Consider the following 20,753-nt stretch of genomic DNA (forward strand, 5'->3'; position numbering starts at 1 on the left):
CGGTAGGACCGGGAGGTAAAGGGGAGAGCGTTTTAACAACAGTAACTGTGCTTTTGTGTTAGTCACCAGGAGAGAGGGGTTGCTTAGTCTGGAAGCCTCAGACCTCCCCTGTGCAAGCCTGCCTTCCATGGGCGCCTGATGATCTTATTCTACAGGTGAGGAGCCACACACACCCCCTCCCCACCCCCACCTGGCTGCTCTCTGGGGCGGCTCACAGGCCCCAACGTGACAGTGCCTGCTGGGGTGGGGGGGCTCCTGGGCAGCCCAGGCAGCCACCTCCTTCCCCACATCCTTCTCCACGTCCTCTATCTCTTTGAGGCTGGAGAGGCAAATGGTTGTTTTAAGCTTGTTTGCAGCAAATGTAACTAACATTTTAAACTCATGTTTTAAAAATAATTGGGGTTTCGAATACCTAAAGGTAACTTGAAAGCACACATACTCATTATTTTGGTGGGAAAAAAAACGAATCGACTAGAAAATGAATCATGTGCCGTTTCCGGGGTTCAGCCCGAGCGAGGCACCGGCACCACCAGCCTCCCTCAGGTCTCTCCGGTCTCGCCTGCACGCAGCCTGGCAGCCGCGGGTGACTAACAGCCCGCACCACTCAAGTGATAAAACACTCCAATTTCATTGATTTAATCATCTGTGTGCTTCACTCGGCAAATATTTATGGAGTGTCTGCTGCAGGCTCAGTACGGGGCTCCTGTGCCCCCAACCAGAGCCCAGGGCAGCCAAAGTAGCCAGTCCCCGGCCATCAGGGACCCGGGCGAGGACCACAGCAGGGCACCGGGGACCTGGCTGGAGTCCCGGGCTCCTCACTGGCCTGGGAGAGGCGGTGCCCCATGGATGAAAGGGAAACAGCCAGCCAGCAGGAAGTGAAGGCAGGTCCTAGACTGGGATTACAGGAGAGCACCAGCCATTCATGTTCATGGTCACTGGTCACTGGCAGGTAAGGCTGGCATTTCCAAGCGTAAAAGGAACTTAAAGTTTCACTTTTAAATACATTTTAGGTCAAAAGAAAAGTGGACCAATTTAAGGAAAAACATGAAGTGAATAATAGGGCAAGTTTTGCATCTCAGACTTAGGAGGTGGATGTCATGAGGATTAATGGGACAACATTAATTAACCCCATAAAGTGCCTGCGTGGGCGAGGTGCTCCGTGTGGCCCGGAAGAAATCACTCAGCACAGATCCTGGGCGTAAAGCGCAGGGCAGCCACAGGAACAGCAGGGGCTCGAGGCTGGTTTTTAGCAGGTGAGTGAGGTCCCTGGGGCGGGGCGAGGGCACGAAGCTGATAGGCCAGGGAGTGGGGGTGGGCAGGGGAGGCCCCTTTTCCTAAGAACTCCAGGGTCTGGTCTCCTCCTACACTGGACCCCCTGACTGGGAATCTCAATAGGTGACCCCTGCGGCTCACGTCCTCAGGCTGTGCCCTTCTCCATGGGGGGCCACTTAGCTCCACACCCCCCACCTCACAGGCTGACAAAGGACCCAGCAGCAAGAAGCGCTGGGAAGCCACTCCGGCATCCTCCTGCAGGGAGCAGACGAAGCTTCCCGCCCAAGGTGAAGACCTGAGTAGAGGGCTCTGGGCTGGCAGCCATCCTGCCTGGGGTGGGGTCCCAGGAAGTGACCGTGGGTGAGTTTGCCCATCCCTGAAACGGGGGCAGGGGGGCAGTGGTACCTGCTTCAGGTTGTCTGGGGGGATCCAAGGAGATGATAGTACGTGTTTGGCGCTTACCAGGTAATGGATAAACAGAGGTTTTAAACCCTGGGTCATGCCCATCTTTGTCCTCAGGGTCCCAGGAGCAACTCCCTGCGCTTGTGAGTGAACGGCTCAGTTGCATCTCGGATCATGGAGCCGACATGGGGCTGACCCCACTCCCTGGGCCCCAGAGTGAAGCTAGCGCCTCCAGGTCCTCCCGAGGCTCCGCACGCTCCTCCCTCCCCTACAACGGCCACTCCTGCCACAACTTGCAAGGCTGGTTTAGAGAATTCCCTGCGTGTTTTGTTACTTTCTAAAAGAACAGGTTCACTGCACAGATTCTACCTTCATTAATTCTGAAAAAGTGACTTGGGAAGGCCAGAAGAGCACAATTCCCCTCTCAAGGAATTCCAGACCACCTCTGGGGGAGGGGGAGAAGGGAAGCCCCCCAGCTGACTCCCAACCCCTTGCTCTTTCTCAAGCAAATATTTTCTATTTACACAAACTCTCCTTATCTGAGACAACTCCTGCTTTGACCTAGAGGTTCCAGGGTCTTCCAGTGGGGTTATTCATTCATTCCATGCCCCAAGTGGGGGACACTCTGCCCTCTGGAGGCTTGGGTCTACATGCCTGCCCTGCATTGTAATTATAATTGTGAAAATGTTGCATTATCCTCCTTGGCATCCTCAGCCTGCACCCTTTAAATGCTCCTTAATGCCCCAGTCTGCCCTTCCCTGGGTCCTCTTTCCCCAGCCTCTAGTCCAGGTTCACAGCCTCGGCTTCCATCTGTTCTACAGAGACCCTATCACCAGGCCAGACCCCTCCTCTGAACATCAAACCCCAAAACTTAACATGGCGTCCACATTAGGGTGGCCCTGAGGCAACTCGACACGTTTGAGCCAAGCCTATGATTTTCCCCCAAACTGGTTCTTTCCAGAGTCCCCTGTCTCTGTGAACGAGCCGCCCTCCATTCTGAAGCCAGGACAGTAGCTCGAGACCCCCACTGTCCGTCCAGTCCAGCCCAGCACAGCAACACCGCCCTGACCCTGACCCTGGCAAGAGGTGAACCTGCTCTGGCCACGAATTTTAAAGGGCTTCCTTCTGGCCCTCCTTGGACCTGCCCGTCTGCCCAGCACCAGAAGTCAGTGGGGCCAGGTGACACTCACCCTCCTAGATCCAGCTCTGGGGATCCCGGAATTCCCAGCACAAATGTCCCCCAGCTCACCTCCAGCTCCTGCGCAGGTCCTTGGCTCCCGAGGGTGACCGCACTGCTAGTGTGAGCACCTGAGCCCCCGAGCCCCCAAGGGTGCCCAAGAGAAAGCTGTTTGCAGGGGATCTGGGCCGGTGCAGGGCCAGGAGTTGAGAATCCTCAGTTCCAATCTGGTTGTGAGAGTGTGTGTGTGTCAGAGTACAGGACATGTCTCATTGAACATCTTGCCAGCTTGACAGAACTTTCAACAATTTGGACGTGTGGCATCTAGGCTCCACTCTGTACCCTTCCCAGGGCCTGCAAATGCCGGGCAGATCTGTCACCTACAGCACACAGCTCTGCCCTCCTGAGTCGCTCTGAAGTCAGCCCCTGGGCCTGGGTCCCGCCACTCCCGCCTGGCTGTGAGGGTGGGCATGTGGCACCTTCCCAGCCCTTCTTCACCTACTGCGGAGCACTGGGAAAACACATGTGACTAGGAGGGAGCTGGCCTGGCTCCTGGCTTCTGCCTTCAGTCCCCGCTGCTCAGGGTCCTCCAGCCGGCACCCTTGCTGTCCCCAACCCCACTGGGGCCTTCCTAGGTCCTCCAAGATCCTACAACCCGGCTTCACAAGACCTTTGCACCAGCTATCCTGTTGTCTGGAAAGTTCTCTCCTCCCCGAATCCCTTGCTGATGCCTGGTCTGCTCCACTCAGCCATCTCAGGTGTGCCCCAAGCCCCAGACTCATCCGTTTCCTCTGTTGTAGGCTCAGAGCACGTGGCTGGGGTGTCTGGGCTCCTCCACTCAAGACTCAGTGGGGGGCCTGCCCCCTCAACAGAGGGCTGCGACCCGCCACACCCACCTCCCCAGCCCCACCCTGCTACACCCACTCTCTCTGCTGCAGCCACCTGACCTTCTTTGTGTCCTTTGACCCCAGCCCTGTCCTTCCTCGGGCCCCCTGCACCTGCATCCCCTTTTCCTGGGATGCTCTGTCCTCTGCCCTTGCCCCTTCCTGTTCCATGTCACCTCCTCCCAGACACCTTCCCTCGTGACCCTGTAAGCACTATCCTCTCCTGCTAGATGCCACCCTCCTGGGAGCCACTCGAGAGTTAGGGGGTTCACTAACTCCCTGCTGACACTCACCCTAAACCCCTGGTGCACATTTCTTAGTCAAGGATGAGCCCTGCTTGGATGCCTCCAGAGCGTCCCCATGGTGCCTGGGAGGAACAGCAAGTGCCCCCCAAATCAGGAGTTCCCAGACTTTCTCTGCACATGGCACATTTAGTATTTCAGTAATCTTTTTATGGCATCCCTAGGCCAGAAGAAATGCCCAATGGTTCTATTTATTAAGTAGTTAGGGTATATTCCCGTAAATATATTTATGAGAAAATAGTCTGGCAGTGCCTCAAAACGTTAAACATAGAATTACCATATGATCCAGCAATACCATTCTTCGGTATATACCCCAAAGAACTGAAAACAGATATTCACACAAATGCATGTCCAATAATGTTCATAGCACTATTCACAATAGCAAAAGGTGGAAACAACCCAAATGCCCACCAGTGGATGAATGGATAACAGAATTTGTTGTAGTCATGCAATGGAATATTACTCAGGCACTGAAGAAGTGCAGTCTGACACACGTGTGACATGGATGAACATTAAAAACGTTATGTTAAGTGAAGAAAGCCAGACACGGAAGTCCACCTATCGTATGATCCATTTATTGGAGATATTCAGAATGGGCAAGTCCATAGAGACAGAAAGTAGATTGGTGGTTGCCTGGGAAACGGGGAAGGGAGAGTGACTGCCTAAGGGGTGAGGAGTTTCCTCTGGGGCTGATGACAATGTTTGGAATTAGTAGGGATGGTTAGAGATCTACAGAGATAGTGGTGATGGCTGCATATCTTTGGGAATGCACTAAATGGATTGCACGCTGTAAAATGGTTTATGTTATGTGAATTTCACCTCATTTTTTTTTTTTTTTTGAGACAGAATCTTGCTCTGTTGCCCAGGCTAGAGTGCAGTGGCATCCTCATAGCTCACTGCAGCCTCAAACTCCTGGGCTCATGCGATCCTCCTGCCTCCTGCCTCCAGTCTCCTGAGTAGCTGGGACTACAGACGTGCACCATGCCACCTGGCTAATTTTTTCTATTTTTAGTAGAGACAGGGTCTTGCTCTTGCTCAGGCTGGGCTCGAACTCCTGACCTCAAACGATCCTCCTGCCTCAGCCTCCCAGAGTGCTAGGATTACAGGCATGAGCCACCATGCCCGGCCATTCACCTCAATTTTTTAAAAAAAATTTACGTCCCAAAACTTAGTGGCTTTAAAAAAAAAGATACATGTAAATTAAAAGAAAAAAATAATTTTTATTTCATTCCTAACCACAATTCCATACTAAGGAGACGGTTGCACCTGCTGGGCGCTGTACAACTTCTCAAACCTGAGAGTCAGATTGGACCTTGTCACTCTCATTTCCTTTCCTATACTGATTGTCATTACTGGTTTTTATCACAGCAACCTGCAGAAACCCAACTTTGCAAAGACATAGCATTATCTAAAGGAAAGTAGTACAATCATAAGTTACCTGGAGCTAGCAGTTCACATGGCTTCTGATGGACTTTGCTGGTGTTCTCCAAAATTTAAAATATCCTGCTGTGGTGTGAGTTCTCCATGCTCCATGCTGGGAACTATGATCATAAGTATATTTGGAGTTGAATTAATTGTAAAGTTAATACTTAAATACATCCTTAAGATGTCCATCCATTATTTCCTCTTCCTTTCTCTTTTGTAATCACCCTTTCCTTCCAAATAAAAAATATCAGGCCAACTTCTTTCCCAAACGCCCACTTCTGGAAGGAATATTACACACCCTGGAGAATTTCTCTGCAGTTACTGACACCCAGTGTCAGAGGCGGAGGGGACTTTGACACACACTAGCTGGTTTGCATCACCAGACACTCAGAGCCCAGGAAACGAAAGGAGCCTGGAGTTTCTCAGCCGCGACACAACAGAGGCACCTGGTGGTGCAGCTCTGAAGACAGAAGAAAGAGGCACAAGACCAACTCTGGGTGAGGCTCTTGAAAATGTTACAGGCTTCAACGGGAAGAGTGGAAATCTCTCTTGAATTCTTCACAGACTTCATTCCAGTGTATTTTATGGTGACAAAACATATTGAGAAAAACTGAAACACTACAACCTTGAAAACCAGCTTTAATTATTTTGAGAGACAGTTGCTGAAAGAACAGTGGGTATTTTCTGGGCTGCGATCTCGTGTCCCACTGACCGGGATCCACTCCCATGGGTTTACACAGAAGGAACTTGAGTTCAGGAGAAAGGTGGTGAATGAATGCCCGCGTGCTTGAAAATAACCCAGGCAGGTGGGGCGAGAAGGGGATTTGACCCTCACACCCACATGTGCCTCTTGAAAGGCCATTTTACTTTCCAAGGTGGGCATGGGCTTTGTTTGAGCTCCTAGCTGAAGCCAGATAAAGTTGTCTGCTCTGGATTATCAAGGTTGGGATCTGATCTTGTGTCATTAATGGTGTCCTGGAGGCAAGGCAGAGGCTCCTGCCTTACCTGTATCTGAGGGAGGCCCAGAGCAGGCTTCAGAAACACAGCCAGCCGCCCCCTGCAGCAGCTGGACGTGCATTCCGGGAGGTTGCCCGAAAGAAGAGGGGACTTCAAAGAGCAGGGCAGCAGAGCCCAGCCACAGAGTGGGCCCCACGGCCCCTGGTGTGCTTGTACTAGGCGAGTGGGGGAAGGTCTGAACAGGGACAGTGGCCAGAGGGAACAGCTGGGCCACCCTCTCTCTTGGAGCACACGGCTGGGGAGGGGCTTCTGGCAGGCCCCCGGAGCCTCAGCTGATGAGCCAGGCAGGCTGCGGAAAGAGCCCAGCAAGCAGAGAATACGCTTTGGTTCCAAAAGTATCCTGGCTGGTGGGGCAGGGAGGGGGCCAAGGGGACAGTGAGCAGAACACAGCAGTGCGCAGTGCTGGCTGCGGCCCAACCCCACGGGCTCCCTCCTGGGTCCGAGGGAGAGAGCAGCTCGGATGGGGTGCAAAAACAGACCGTTTCACTAACTCCTCCAGGTATTGCATTTGGGCAAGGGTTCTCCTGAGTCGTGAGTTGCCTGTGGGGTCTTCATAGCTGTTTTGAGGGTCTTGACAGCACAACTAGCCGACAGTTCTACAGAGACCAGAGGTCAGGGAAAGGAAAATGGCCATATCAAGTGCGCTGCCAAAACCCCGCAGCTCTGGGTCCCCGGGAGTGGCTAGGAAGGAACTTAGCGGCTTCAATGCCCACTGGACCTGGCTAGACCCACCGTCATGGGTTTACTTGTGTCCCCTCAAAAAAGAAATGCTCAAATCCTAACCCCCAGTACTTCAGAATGTGACCTTATTTGGAAATAGGGTCTTTGCAGATGAACACGTTGAGATGAGCTCATGATGGTGGGCCCTAATCCAAGATGACTGGTGTCCTTATAGGAATAAAAAAGGAAATTTGGACATGGACACAGACATGCACTGGGGGAAGAGGATGGGAAGAGACAGGGAGAAGATGCCACGTGACCAGCGAGGCATCTATAAGCCAAGGGGTGCCAAGGACTGACGGGAGGCGCCAGAGGCTGGAGGAGGCAGGAGGCTCCCCCCCTGGAGCTGTCGGGGAGAGCGTGGCCCTGCTGACACCTTGGTTTTGGCCTTCCGGCCTCCAGAACTGTGAGACAATGCATTTCTGTTGATTTCAGCCTCCGGTTTGTGGTCCTTTGTATGGCAGCCACGAGAAACTAAGCTCAGTGTCTCGGTCACAGCTGTAAGGATCCCTATACACACTGGCTGGCTGTGTGCAGGCGAGGCCTACCGGCCTGCTGACGTCGGCTGGTCTCCAAGCTCACTGGGGCTCTGTGGAGGTGAATTCTGTGCCAGCTTGACTGGGCCACAGGGTGTGTGATCAGACATTATTCTGGGTGTTTCCGTGGGGACGTTTCTGGATGGGATTAACGTTTAAATCAATAGACTGAGGTAAGTGGATGGCCCTCCCCAGTGTGGGTGGGCCTTGTCCAATCAGAGGAAGGCCTGAAAAGAGCAAAAATGCTGACCCCCGCCCATGCTGAGTAAAAGAGAATCCCCCCTGCCCGATGGCCTCTGACCTGAGACATCGGCCTTCTCCTGCCTTCAGACCAGAACTGCACCATCGGCTCTGCTGGGGCTGCAGCTTGCCGACCCGGCCTGCAGACCGTGGGGACTGTCGACCTTGGTGACGTGAGCCGGTTTCCAGCATAGACACACACGCGCCCGCGCACACACACACACACGCACACGTACACACGCACACACACACACACACACGCACACACATGCACATCCTACCGGGCCTGTTTCTCCGGAGCACCCTGAGCATACACAGGGTCTTGAAGGTTTCTGTTTCATTTTAACCCTGTTTTCTAGAATGAGGCCGATCTCTTCACTGGCAGACCTGGTAGATTCCCATTTTTGCAGATTCTCTTGTGTTTTGTAACTTTCTTTCATTTTTTAAAAAACCGTTTTCAAGCCACAGTAGTGAAGCTTGACGCTGCTGTTCCAGGTCAGTAAAATGAAGGGTCAAGAGTCGAGACTCCGCCTGTCAGGACAGGTGCGCCGCCAAGGGAGCGGAGAACCGAGACATCGGGCGCTCTCTTTCCGAGGGGCTGCACTAAGGTGACCTCAGAACGGGTGTCTGAAGGTCAGAGCTGGCCTCCCCTTCCCAGCCCCGTCTGCGGTCCGAGGTGCAGCTTTCCTGCCCCCTCCCCGGTGCGCTGCCCCCCAGGGCCACGCTGGCCCCAGAGGCCTGGCCAGGCTGCCCCCAACCGCGGGAGCCCTGCCAGCCCAGGCTGAGCCCCGTGCGCCCCTGGCTGCCGGCGGGTCTGTCCCCTCGCCAGCCCAGACCGACATCGCCAGCCAATGTCCTCTATCTGGAAAACTCTCCTCTGATTTCACGTCTCACACCGCCCCCTCAGCCCGCGCAGCTGCGCCTAGTTCTCCAGGCAGCCTTGCCACGCGGTGCCACCTGCCATCTGTGGGCCGCGCTGGGAACTGCAGCCGCGGCTGTGCAGGAGTCAGGAAGCCCCAGCGCCCAACTGAGCGGTCATTCATTCACTCAACAAACACAGGGGCGCCAGCCAGGCACTGCTGCAGGTACAGATGACCGTGGTCGGGCCGGGACCCGGCCTTAAGGAACAAGCAGAGTGTGCAGCAGCCTCCGCTGAGTCCTAAAACATTTCGGAACAACTCCTGTCCCACTCATCCTGTGGTTTTCCTCAGAAACACACCCATGCCTGCGTCAGCTTCCCCTGAGTGCATGCCCATGCTCTGCTTTCCAATCAACTTTACGTCTTTGTCTTTTCCAAGGAAATTTAAAATTTTTTTAGAGCCAGCAGTCCTTAATCTTCTGAGTGCTGTGTGATTGTTTTATAACATGAAAAAACACGCTCCTGTCCTCCACAAGTAACAACCATTAATATTGTATAGCATTTGTCTGCAGTGTTTTGGTTCTCACTTTTAACTGAATTTTGCTTTTGAGAATTATCCATGAAGATACGGTTTTGCTCTGAGATATTTCCTTTAACTGCAGTGTAACATCCTCACATAAAACACACACCACTTGACACCCACCCCGGCCCGTACACACGGTGGTCCCCCGCGCCGTGGAACAGCCCTGCCCGCGTGTGCTTCTCTGGGGTACGGTCCACTCCCAACAGGTTCGCTGCCGAGAGCTTAGGCTTGGAGAGAGTCTGCTCCTGCAAAGGTCTCCAGATGGGACACATAAAAAGGGGCTGCCTGTTTTAAATGCAGGGAAAGAAAAACACAGGGAGAACAAACAAATGTTATTTCAATGGAGTATCTGATCAGATACGCAGCCCTTATGGGAATGAGAACATCTGGACAGATATAATAAAATCAAATTGTATTTGATCAAAAGAGCAAGGTACAAGCATTGACATAACGAGACCCATTTCTGTTAAAATATTATACAAGGTGTAAATGCAAAACATGTGACGCAACGCAAATCCCCATCAATGCGCTGGTGGAATTATTATCGCTCATCCATGATGAGGAGGGCCACGCAGTGTGACAGAGTGATGGCAGAGACCACTCTGAACACAGCCAGGCGGAAGAAATCGCACACTGTGTTGCCATTTAACCAGAACTGGCAGGAAATAGGAATCCATCTGTCTACTCCCTTTCCGTCTTTCTTTCTCTCTCCCCCTTCCTTCCTTTCTTTCTCTTCTTTCTTTCATCCACCCGTCTATAATCTACCATCTGTATACTGCTATCTACCACCATCCATCTACCATCCATCCATCAATCATCTATTGTTTCTCATCTATCTAGCTGATCTATCTACTACCTACCATCTATTACCTAGCATCTATCTGCGCATCTATGTCTCTGTATCTGTTTATATTTTAAAAATAAACAGTAGAGGACAATCCCTAGTGTATTTTAAGGGATACCAGTAGGGGAGGGAGGACCAAGGGTGGAGGCACAACTCTGCATGTATCTTGTTTCACAGATTCGACTTTGGACCATGCAAATATTTTATATACTTATAAAACAAAATTAACTTTAAAAAAGCAACCTCTAAATACCAAAAATAAAATAAGACAAATAAAGCAAACGTGCATCCATTTGGTGGCCGATCAACCAGAGGGGAGCTCTTCCAGTTGACTTTAAAACGCAGAAATTTGAAAGTCATTCCTAGCGGAAAATACACTAAGGACAAAAGGAACTACAAAAAAGAGAGGAAGGAAGGAAGGAAGGAGGGAAAAAAAAGCAGGGAGGAAGAAACCCCAAACCGTTTTCGGCAATAGTGCTGTTGGAGGTGTGCCAGTGTTACTACGCTGAGAATGCTCGGTGTGCACGGAAGGACAGAGCAAATGTGATACTCAAATTCTGTCGTTACCTGTGTCATGGAGAATGGGCATTTTGGGCATGAGACAATGGAAGTTAAGGGGCTCTAATTTAAAAGAAAAATAGCAGCACAGAATAATCAGTAAAATCAATAAAAATTGATAACCTAAGCATGCTATAAGCTAGGCTATTGTTACCTTTTCTTCTTCTTCTTTTTTTTGAGACAGGGTCTTTCTCTGTTGCCTGGGCTGGAGTGCAGTGGCATCAGCCTAGCTCACAGCAACCTCAGACTCCTGGGCTCAAGTGATCCCCCTGCCTCAGCCTCCCAAGTAGCTGGGACTACAGGCTTGTGCCACACCTGGCTAATTTTTCTATTTTTTGTAGAGATGAGGTCTCGCTCTTGGTCTTGAACTCTTGGTTTGAGGCGATCCTTCTGCCTTGGCCTCCCAGAGTGCTAGGATTACAGGTGTGAGCCACAGTGCCCAGCCACAATATGTCATTTTAAAAGGTGCAAATTCGCAGTTACATAGGATAAGTGAGTCTAGAGTTCTAATGTGTAGCATGAGGACTACAGTTAATACCATACTCTATGCTGGAAATTTTGCCAAGAGAGTAGATTCCAAGTGCTGTCACCAAACACACACACACACACACACACACACACACACACACACACACACACAGAGTGACTAGGAAGGTGATTATGTTAATTGCTTGACTGCAGTAGGCATTTCACTGCCACTATGTATATCAAAACATTATGTTGTACAATTTAAATATATGCCATTTTTATTTAAAAATAATAAAATAAAATGCTTTGCTGATAGAAACAAAATAGACATGATCATGCAAATAATTAAACATACTATATTTGGGAAAGATAGATAAAAGTTATGAAACAACAGTAGGCCCAAGTTTTATATGCCACGGGGTAAAATAAGTTCTTTTTTTTTTTTTTTTTTGAGACAGAGTCTCACTCTGTTGCCCGGGCTAGAGTGCCGTGGCATCAGCCTAGCTCACAGCAACCTCAAACTCCTGGGCTCGAGCAATCCTCCTGTCTCAGCCTCCCAAGTAGCTGGGACTACAGGCATGTACCAGCATGCCCGGCTAATTTTTTCTATATATATGTATGTTTTTAGCTGTCTGTATAATTTCTTTTCTATTTTTTTTTTTTTTAATAGAGACGGGGTCTCGCTCTTGCTCAGGCTGGTCTTGAACTCCTGAGCTCAAACAATCCGCCTGCCTTGGCCTCCCAGAGTGCTAGGATTACAGGCGGGAGCCACCATGCCCGAACAAATAAGTTCTTTAAAAATCGGGGTTTTCATGCTTTCAGCAACCTGTGCACGTTGACTCCCGATCCGAAGGTCTGGGAGACGCGTGTGGTAAAATCACACCCTGTCCCGGCAGGTGGGCCAGTGGGCGTCCCCATGTGCTCACGTACAAGTGTGAAAGCTGCAAGGAACTCACATGAAAGGGACCCTAATTAATATAATCTTTAAATTATGGCCAAACATGCTGCTGCTTTATGACCACGCATCTCATTTGTAATTTAAAGCTTAAGCAAAATATAGCATTATTTAAATGCTCATTTTTAATTTGTTGAAAGAAAAGTCAATATTTATTATTAAGAATATGGCTCAAGTATAAGACCTACCTAGTGGGAAGCAGAAAATGATCAAAGGTATAACTGCAGAATACATGAAAAAAATCTATTTATCTTTATAAAACTCTATCCTTAGATGGCCTTTCCTCTTATGCTTAGTGTATTTGCTTTATTCCGTGTGTGTACACGTGTGTACATGCACTGGTTTGTGTGTGAGCACGTGTGCATGTGTGCTCATGGGTGTGTGTGTGTGTGTGTAGGCACATGAGAGTGAACCTGAGACGCTCCGCACTCTGCACCAGGGGTAGCCCAGGGCCTGTAGAACATTCCAGCACGGCTCCCATCTCCCAGGACACTGTGAGGCAGCTGTACCCTCCCACATCGCCTCCCCCACAGAAGACTGGCACCTGCTGCACACTGGCATTCAGGGGCCTCCGGGGCAGTGACTGGGGAGGCTCAGAGGTGCACGCGCCCCACCTACACCCGAAGAAACTTCAGAACTGCCGGAGGTTTGAAGGAGCCTCCAACATGGGGGGCAGGAAACAAACAGGAAAGAGGAGGTAGAAGGAGCAGTTCAGATTGGCAGGGGCTTAAAACAAAAAGGCCTTTGTGCAGTCATCAGGGGATAAGACGTCCCCCTGTGAAACTGGGACAGGAGGACCAGGGACCAGAGAACCAGACAGAACTCTTAGAAATGGAACCCTGATGGTCAGAAGTAAAAATCAGAATGAGCCAAGGAGTTCATCCAGAAATTACAAAGAAGCTGGAGAGGCAGGCAATTGAAGGAAAAGGGAGAGCGGACCGCAGAGGCGTCAACATCCCACCCGAGCAGGAGCTCCAGGAGAACAGAGAACGGCGGGCGGGGATTGTTCAGGAGCCTTTAGTACCTGCTGCAGAGGTAGCACTTTGATAAAAGTGAAAATTAATAAGAGACAGAAAGCAGAGGGAAGAGAGGGCAGTAGAGCCCTATGGCTGCAGGCCCTCACCTCCCACCCTGGGGGTCCCACGGTGGGTACCCCCACGACAGCAGAGCAGGGTCCCAGCCCCGTCCACTGGGCTCTGAACCCACCGTCCTGGGCCCTCAGGAGTGAAGCCCTTGCCCCGCATCCCTCCCGTCCCTGCATCCGGCTTTGCCTTCCTGCCAACTGCCCCCTCAGTGCCACCTCCTGACGACCCTCCCGGCCCCTCCCCTCCAGCCGCCCTTCCTGGGCCACCCTCCAGCCCTGCTCTCAAAGGAAGGGTCTGCCTCACTTTTAAGCAACGCTTAAAATCGTTTGTCCATGAAATATTTTAATTATAGACATAAATACAAATAATGAGCCAATGATCAAAATTTGGGTGTGGAAGGGAAGACTACTGCTCTCCCTGTTTCAGAAAACCCCCAGGTAATGTCACCAACTGAGAAAGCAGAGAGAGAGGCGCACAGAGGCGACAGAGAGGTGGGGAGATCACCCACAGAAAACAGAAACAGAAACTGGAACAGCTGTTTGGACAGTGGTGAGGGAGGGGCCCCGAGGGTCCTGCTGCTCCACCTGCAGCCCTTCTGGGCAGCTCAGATTAACCATGTGCCTGCGACAGCCCTCATAGAAATGCACACGTGTAACTTCCGGTGGAGATACAGTTTTCTTACAAATTTGATTGTAAATTGAAGTATAATTTACATAAAATAAGATGTACAGATCTTAAGCGTTTGGTGTGGTTAGCTTTGACAGTTATATAATATGTACCTGTGTAACCACAATCACTCCAGAAGGTTCCCAGGCCCAATAACCAATCCTCACCCACGGGCAACCATTTTCTGACTCCCACCACCGCAGGTTGTTTTGCAGATCCCGATGGGTCGTGTAAAGGGGGTGCCACAATGCAGGGGTGCCAGAGTGTGGGGGGCCACAGTGCGGGGGCCCACAGTGCTCTCTTGTGCCTGGCCTCTTCCCTCGTGTGTTTGAGAGGCCAGCGTTCTGCTCTGTGTCTGAGAGCTAGTCCACTACCTGTGAACACATTCATTCTCCTGTTGGTGGAAATTCAGGTTGTTTCCAGTTTTTCACTATTATGAATAAAGCTGCTCTAACGTTTTTGTGTCAGTCTTTGTGGAAATATGTTTTCGTTTCTCTTGGGTTGCTAAACTGCAGGGAGATGTATGTTTACCTTAAGAAGATACTGCCACACTGTTCTCCAAGGGGCTCGAACCATTTTGACCTTTCATCAATGCTTCACATACATATATATATTCTTTTAAAAATTAATAGACTTTATTTTTTAGAGCAGTTTTAGGTTTATAGAAAAATCAGGCAGAAAGCACAGAGCTCTCACATCCCCTGCCTGCCCCTGCACCCCACAGGATCCCCAATTATTAGCAAGCATCTTATGTGAGTGTGGTACACTTGTTATAATTAATGAACCAAAATGGATACATTATTATTAACTAATAATTTAAAATTAACACGTAAATTAACTAATCTAACATTAACACTTGACCAAACATTTTCAATATGTGAATGACTAGAACCAAAAACCTCCTATTTGTTCACATTTTTAGATATATTTTCTGAATTACACTTTCTGTGGAAATAATTTTTGTCTGCCACTAGCTAGTGTCCTTGTACATTTCGACAGGCTGCAGAACAGAGAGGGCATGCCTATGCGAGAGGACACGGTGCACCCTGCCGCGGTCGACACTGACCGGGCTGCACCAGGAGAAGGTACAATGATGCCGGCGCGGTTCCCTAAGAGACAGGCTGCGCCTCCCTCCAGTTCAGGACGAGATGTCCCACCTTTTAAGATGGTACATCTTATTTTATGTAAATCGTACCTCACTTTAAAAATAAATTTAGGCTGGGTGCAGTGGCTCACGCCTGTAATCCTAACACTCTGGGAGGCCGAGGCAGGAGGGTCGCTCAAGGTCAGGAGTTCGAGACCAGCCTGAGCAAAAGCGAGACCCCGTCTCCACTAAAAATAGAAAGATAGAAATTATCTGGACAACTAAAAATATATATAGAAAAAATTAGCTGGGCGTGGTGGCACATGCCTGTAGTCCCAGCTACTCGGGAGGCTGAGGCATAAGGATTGCTTGAGCCCAGGAGTTTGAGGTTGCTGTGAGCTAGGCTGATGCCACGGCACTCTAGCCAGGGTAACAGAGCGAGACTCTGTCTCAAAAAATAAATAAATAAATAAAAAATAATAAAAAAATAAATTTAAAATAAAATTGTATCTCCACTGTGAAGTCACACGTGTGCCTCTCTGTGAGAGCCATTGCACACATGTGGTTAAAGCAAACTGTCCGGAAGGGCCCAGGCGAAGCTGTAGAACTCAAGATTCTATAAGCTCTGTTTGGAGATCCTTTTGAATCTATTACATAAAAAACTACCCATTTATTTTTCTTCAAGACAGTTCAAAAGACTCGTTTTATAGTTAAGTGTTCAACGCCTACCATATGTATATTTTTAAGGCTTACTACCAAGCTTTACAGATAAATGTTTCCTAGGCCGGGCGTGGTGGCTCACGCCTGTAATCCCAGCACTCCAGGAGGCCAGAGGCGGTAGAATCACTTGAACTCAGGAGTTCGAGACCAGCCTGAGCAAGAGTGAGACCCCATCTCTACTAAAAATAGAAAAATTAACTGAGTGTGGTGACACACACCTGTAGCCACAGATACTCAGGAGGCTGAGGCAGGAGGATTGCTTGAGCCCAGGAGTTTGAGGTTGCAGTGAGCTATGATGACACCACTGTACTCTAGACCGGGGCAACTGAGCAAGACTCTGTCTCAAAAAATAATAATTAAAAAAATAAATGTTTCCTGATTTACAGCTACTCTCAATTACTTTTGCTTTCTGATCTGTCCTTGACTCTTACCTGGTATCCCAGGAGTCCTAACTGAAGGGCCGCTGGTCTCAGAGAGGGGACATCTGCCCAGATCTACGATGGACAGCTGGTTTGGCTAACTAAAAAGAAATCAATGGGGAGCCTCAAACAATATGATGTTTTCATTTCAAGAGTTTAACTCTTTAATGTGCAAAACATAATGAAACAAAAGCCTCTGCTAGCACTTTGGAGGCTGAGGTGGGAGGATCACCTGAGGCCAGGAATTTGAGACCAGTCTAGACAACACAGTGAGACCCCATCTCTACAAAAACTTTTTAAAAATAATTAGCCGGGCATAGTGGCGTGCACCTGTAGTCACCACTTACTCAGGAGGCTGAGGCAAAAGGATTCCTTGAGCCCAGGAATCGAGGTTACAGTGCAGTGAGCTGTGATCAGGCCACTGTACTCCAGCCTGGGCTACAGAGCAAGACCCTGTTTCTACAAAAAAAAAAAAAAGAAAGTAATGCTTCACTTCTTTCCTTGCTGTTTTACCTGGAGAGCCAAACATCACCCAATACAGTGGGCCTGGTTCCTTACAGTACTGGGGACTGCCCCAAATTTGTCAACACAAAAGAAGTTTGTGTCACCCATATGTCACCCAAAGTTATGCTAAGGTATGAAGACAAATGCCTTAAAAGTCACCTTAGATTTTCAGGAAAATGTCTTTACTTATCCTTACATCCAGAAAAAGATCTCCAATAATATAAAGAAGTCAAGGAATTTTTAAGCTAGGATGAAGCTATTAATTGGATGGCTATCCAAATGTAAATGCTTTAGACTGTTAAAGAAAAAAAAAGTTCCTTGAATTAAAAACAGTAACTATAGAAAAACAGCCATTCTATTTAAAAATTTCTAAAACTTTCTAAAACTTCCAATTTCTAAACTTCCATATTTCTCTTTTGTCTTAACAATAAATAATACAGTTTCTAAACTTTACTTCAAATTGACATATAATTAAAAAGAAAGAAGAACTCCTACCAAATTCACATACTGTGCTTCCCGGTGGCAGCTGTGAAGAAAGCAAGACTTTGAATTTAGGCTACAGAAGATCTGCCTGGATTGTGAACCCACTGACATCAGCATTAATGTCCACAGTATGAGACTTCACTATAGAGTAATAACACGACGACACTGGTGCCTCAGTCTTGTCAGTTTGATTCAACTCTAAAAGACAGTTATGAACCCTGTGAACTGCAATGATTAATTGCAGAATTATCTGCCCATGTGTCCATAGCAGTGATGCATCGTTGTGTTCACGTAGTCATTCCCTGACTTCAGATTCAGGAGGAAAGGCCGACTTAAAGCACATGACTATGACTCTAAAACCCCCCCAAACTTCATATTTCAATGTCCTACTTGAACTTGACCACAGAAAACTATATTGTAAGAATATTTCAAGTGTTAGGGGGAAAAAAAGCAATTGACTTACTGTCTTCTGGAATCTATTGTTTCACAAGATCAAAAACAATATTTTGGAAAACATTCCTGTACATGGAGGACAAGCCACAACACCTTCCCGAGGTGTACGCGAGCATCTCTCAGGCGGCACCTGACACGGGGTCTTGTGGATTATGAAGAGAGGGCCTTCAACTGGGGGGTGTTTTCCTGGCTGTGATAAAGTAACATTGTTTTCTGCAAGGCATTTTAAAAGTGAAACAAAGGCTATTAATGTAAGCAATATTTACAGCTTTATCTAGTGGAGGACTCAATCTACAACACCTGAAAAAGGAAGAAAAATGTAGAACATGCACTCGGTACAGAGCAATTAGAGCTACAGAAATCCTGAAAGGTTCATTTCACATCTAGATATAATGGGGTTCTAATGAGCCAAACACATTCTTCTAAAGCACAAGAAAAGACTAAGAAAAACGTGCAGCCTAGGAGCACCCAGGCTTTTGATACGGGCAAGCCCAGCACGATGTTTAAAGTTTGTAATAGGCATTCAGATTGGGTGTAACCACATGAAGGATAGAGTAAAACTCTAAAATCCCCCGGGATTTTTGAAAAACTGATCGTCCAAGAAATTAAGTTTAAAATTTCTATGGAGTCATATACTTAATAGAAAACAAAACTATAGAAATACCCAGTAATGAAGAGCTGTTCCATATAAGAATCAAAGATGGAGTTCAGACTGCATTAAAATGAGCATATTGGTTACAGACATTAGAAAGACAGAACCTATAGTGAGCAACAGGTAGCTCTCCCCTTAGCCTTATCATTACAGCTTTTATTAAGAAGCACGTAAGGGATCTATTTCTGACAATGTTCTTGGCATGGGATCCGCCAGGACGCCAGCGCGTGTCCTCCCATGAGCTGCCCTATATTACCTGTATATAGATCCGTGTCACTGCAATTTTCAAACATGACTTCAAACTTGACTTCATCAAGTCACAGGAAAGTGGTTCAGACACTTCTTTGTTTTATCACTCCCAGGAAAGTGAGGATTCTAAAAATGTCATTATCTCAGCGATGTTCTGCAAACTTTATCACCAAAGACAGAACAATCATCAACACATGCTAGAAAATCTCTCCGTACTTAAGTCATGTGTAACTGAAGTAAAATGGTTCAGATAAGTCACTAGACTCCAATCACACACGCAGCCCTCACCAGAAAGACGCTTCCAGGGGAATATTCGAAGTTACGCTTTGCGGCTTACGACCAATACTTGAAACCCTGAAGGTTGGGAGGAAAGCAGGCGAGAGGGGGGACTGCCTGGAGAAAGCGCTAGTGGCCGCGGGCCGGCTGAAAGGTTATTTGTGGGTTTAAGAAGTGAAAGGCTATGAGACATAAAGCTATAATCGGCCCTTCTTGGTCTTTGCCAAGAGCAGAACAAGAGGAAAGACCCCCAATTACCCGACACAGGGGTGTCTGTGGCCGGGAACACTGTTAGAAGATGTGTGAAGTTGCGAGATCTCTTCCACTTGCTTCATTCATAACAAAATAAACCCTGTCTGGGGTAGTTCAGCCATGTTTCTGTTCTTAGCTTGAAATGAGGGCCATCAAACTGCTGCTGGGGGCTATAAAACTTGCTTTGGTCCCGAGCAGCGGAGGAAAGGACGCCTGGCTCGGCTGTGAGTCACCGGGGCCGGGCGTGAGGGGTCCACGCAGCGCAGTCGCGCAGCAGCGAGCACCGCAAAGCAAGGCGACGCCCAGCCTCGCCGAGCCGGAAGTCTGACCCGGCGCCGGAAGTCTGACCCGGAGGCGGAAGTCTGAGTCCTGACCCCGGCGGGTGAGTAACCGCCAGCGCCGCGCCGCTGTGCCCCCACCCGAAGGCGGCGCGGGGGTGGGGCCCGTGATTACCCCAGCGCGGGAATCAGTTAGGAGCCTGGGAGGTAATTTAACTTTTTGTTGCTGCCTTTTAAATTAAACAAGAAAAAAAAAAAAAAACTCTTGTTTTAAAAAAGCCTCTGTGCTGTTTGGTGCCACGTTCACCTGCTGGTTATTTCCGGAACGTTCTGACGAACCTTGGCGGGATCTTCCTCGTCGGGAGCCCGAGCCTCAGCGGAGAGTGACGTCACTGACGTCGCTGTTTTCCCCAAAGGATTTGGCCCGAGTAGGGGGCTGGCAGCCGCTCAAAATTCACAGTTTCTCCAACAGTACGGATGCTGATCCGAATACAAATAGAAGCCAACCAGTTCCACAAGCATGAAGTTACAGACTCGTTAGGACAATGTTTGTGATTTTGTAATGCTAGTATTTTACTGGCAATGAGTTCCACCCTTTTACTGAGAAACCGCGAATCATCGCACAGACGGGGTCGCTGAGCCGAGGCTGAGCCGGTCGGTGTTGGTGGGGAGGCCGCCCCAGGGGTCCGGGAGGGGCGGGGAACCTGCAGCCTCAAGGCCACGTGCGGCCCACCACACCCCCACATGCAGCCCTTCGGCCAAGCCCAAACTTCACAGAAGGCCGCACGGAGGATCCAGAAGTCCACATGTGGCCCCAGCGCAGGGCTGGATGTGTAAATGCAATTTCAATGATATGCTTTTACTGATGCCTACAAGATGTATGGAATACACATTGTGGCTCTCGGTCTCTAAAGAACTAAAAAAATCCTGTAATCCCAGCACTCTGGGAGGCCGAGGCGGGCGGATCGTTTGAGCTCAGGAGTTCGAGACCAGCCTGAGCAAGAACGAGACCCCATCTCTACTAAAATTAGAAAGAAATTATCTGGACAGCTAAAAATATATAGAAAAATTAGCTGGGCATGGTGGCGCATGCCTGTAGTCCCAGCTACTTGGGAGGCTGAGGCAGGAGCATCACTTGAGCCCAGGAGTTTGAGGTTGCTGTGAGCTAGGCTGACGCCACGGCACTCTAGCCCGGGCAACAGAGTGAGACTCTGTCTCAAAAAAAAAAAAGCCCACTGCAGTAAAAAGATCATTGCTTGGGATACTAAGATACTAAGAACATGGGGCATGGGTATTTTTTTCACTGTGGTATTTATTGGAAATTTCTACTTTTTAAAAAATTGTATCCATCTAGGGTCTCTAATAAACTCACAGTAGGATACTGGAAAGT

General features: G+C 49.0%; 1 long non-coding RNA gene across 1 annotated transcript; it reads left to right on the plus strand.

Annotated features, from left to right (window-relative positions):
- The first annotated feature begins 1,191 nt into the window (after positions 1-1,191).
- LOC123630758 lies at positions 1,192-2,243 on the plus strand. Its single transcript, XR_006732755.1, has 3 exons — positions 1,192-1,253; positions 1,475-1,559; positions 1,792-2,243. It is a non-coding gene; the product is annotated as an uncharacterized LOC123630758 (long non-coding RNA).
- The last annotated feature ends 18,510 nt before the right edge of the window (positions 2,244-20,753 follow it).

This window comes from Lemur catta, chromosome 1 (genome assembly GCF_020740605.2).
Source record: "Lemur catta isolate mLemCat1 chromosome 1, mLemCat1.pri, whole genome shotgun sequence".
Classification (NCBI taxonomy): Eukaryota; Metazoa; Chordata; class Mammalia; order Primates; family Lemuridae; genus Lemur; species Lemur catta.